The 2500-nt window shown below is 50.6% G+C and overlaps 1 pseudogene; it reads left to right on the top strand.

The window, feature by feature from the left end:
* Nucleotides 1-370: 370 nt before the first annotated feature.
* LOC146862610 (large ribosomal subunit protein uL1 pseudogene) lies at nucleotides 371-1028 on the top strand (annotated as a pseudogene).
* Nucleotides 1029-2500: the final 1472 nt, after the last annotated feature.

The following is a 2500-nucleotide window of genomic DNA, read 5'->3' as shown; positions in this document are numbered from 1 at the left end:
TCGTATCTCTTGTTATCTCGTATCTAGTTAGTTTAAAAGGTGGCTTAGACTTAATCTTCAACCCCATAGGATAAATGTTAAGTTTTTTTATCGATTTGTAAATGTGCTATTGTAAATTGACAGTTCCTGATTTTCTCCAGGATGAATAGTGCACATCAAGGATGTAGATTTGTTCTTGACATGGTGGTTGCTTCTGGCTTGACTGTCGGATCCAAGGAGGATACAGGTTTTTAATACCAGAAACAGTATACTTGAAGTTGAAGGATCACAAGAAAACAACAGCCAGCCAGGGCAAAAATCTGAATCCCCAGGATCCCCAGGATACAATGAGTCACAAAGAGCTTTTGCTCTGTTCACTCGCTGAGTCAAGATGAGTAGCAAAGTCTCCCGTTACACCCTGTACGAAGGGGTGAAAGAACTTCTGCAGGATTCTCAGCAGAAATCCTGCAAGTTCTTGGAAATTGTGGAGCTGCAGATTAGTCTGAAGAAATATGACCCTCAGAAGGACAAGAGTTTTTCAGGCACAGTTAGACTCAAGTCCTGCCCCCATCCTAAATTCTTAGTATTCGTCCTGGGAGACCATCAACATTGTGATGAGGCCAAGGCTGTTGACATGCCCCACATGGACATAGAAGCACTGAAGAAGCTCAACAAAAACAAGACAATGGTAAAGAAAAACTGGCTAAGAAGTATGATGCCGTCTTGGCTAGAGTGTCCCTGATTAAGCAGATACCCCATGTATCCTGGGACTTGGTCTAAACAATGCTGGAAAATTCCCTTCGCTCTTGACCCAAAATGAAAACATGGTGGCAAAGGTTGATGAAGTGAAATCCACCATCAAGTTTCAAATGAAGAAGGTCTTCTGCCTTGCAGTTGCTGTTGGCCATGTTAAAATTACAGAGGAAGAGCTGGTGTACAACATCCATCTAGCCATTAACTTCTTGGTCTCACTGCTGAAAAAGAACTGGCAGAATATGTGGGCTCCACACATCAAGAGCCCAATGGGGAAGCCCCAGCGCCTGTTTTAAGCCCTGCATTGACCAAATATATATATAAATATATATATATATATTATAGTTAGGACCTAGTTCCCATAGTAGATCAGAAAATTCTATTTTGAATAACTTTGGCACCGTGCACGCACCGTGCAGTGCGCGAGCGTAATTCTGATTGGTGGTTAGATGTCAGTCAACATTCGAATCGGTCGAAATCAGGAAGTGTCGGATGCCATTTTGTGTGTGGCAGTGAAAAAGAAAGGTGGAGAACGTGAAAAGGGGGCAGGGTAGAGAGTTCCTGACCCCCTAGCCTTTGTCAGGGGCTCCCTGAAGGACCCTAAAGGGTGAATTTTTTTTTAAAAAAATCAAAAAATCGCGGGGTGCGCGTTCGCTGCGCGCACGGTGAAAAACCCTTAAAAAAAAAAAACATGTAAACTGTTTATAAGTTTAAAGAAGATATTAACTATGCTGTGTGTTTGCTGTTCCACCGTGGACTCCTGCTGAATCCCTGAATTGGCTGAGTACCTGTGGGGATATTTCTTGCCGGTCTCCCCCACCGCCGCAGCCCCGTTACACCTGAGGGCGCGGCCGCTACGAGGGGAAACTACACCACCCAGAAGCCTTAGTGGCCGGACGCCGCACATCGTCATCTCGCGCCCGGTGGCGCATAAAACTGAGCCGGAACTCCGGCTGAGCGGGAGCCTTGCCTGTAGCCCTGCGAGTTGCGTGGGGCCATTACCTGTGTGTTTGCTGTTCCACCGTGGACTCCTGCTGAATCCCTGAATTGGCTGAGTACCTGTGGGGATATTTCCTGCCGGTCTCCCCCGCCGCCGCAGCCCCGTTACACCTGAGGGCGCGGCCGCTGCAAGGGAAAACTACACCACCCAGAAGCCTTAGCGGCCGGACGCCGCACATCGTCATCTCGCGCCCGGTGGCACATAAAACTGAGCCGGAACTCCAGCTGAGCGGGAGCCTTGCCTGTAGCCCTGCGAGTTGCGTGGGGCCATTACCTGTGTGTTTGCTCTTCCACCATGGACTCCTGCTGAATCCCTGAATTGGCTGAGTACATTTGGGGATATTTCTTGCCGGTCTCCCCTGCCTCCGCAGCCCCGTTACACCTGAGGGCGCGGCCGCTGCGAGGGGAAACTACACCACCCAGAAGCCTTAGCAGCCGGACGCCGCACATCGTCATCTCGCGCCCGGTGGCGCATAAAACTGAGCCGGAACTCCGGCTGAGCGGGAACCTTGCCTGTAGCCCTGCGAGTTGCGTGGGGCCATTACCTGTGTGTTTGCTGTTCCACCATGGACTCCTGCTGAATCCCTGAATTGGCTGAGTACCTGTGGGGATATTTCTTGCCGGTCTCCCCCGCCGCCGCAGCCCCGTTACACCGGAGGGCGCGGCCGCAGCGAGGGAAAACTACACCACCTAGAAGCCTTAGCGGCCGGACGCCGCACATCATCATCTCGCGCCAGGTGGCGCATAAAACTAAGCCGGAACTCCCGCC

Source organism: Triturus cristatus, chromosome 2_2, assembly GCF_964204655.1.
Source record: "Triturus cristatus chromosome 2_2, aTriCri1.1, whole genome shotgun sequence".
NCBI classification, from domain to species: Eukaryota; Metazoa; Chordata; class Amphibia; order Caudata; family Salamandridae; genus Triturus; species Triturus cristatus.
Note: the sequence above shows the minus strand (reverse complement) of the source record. Positions and strands in the feature narration are given on the sequence as shown.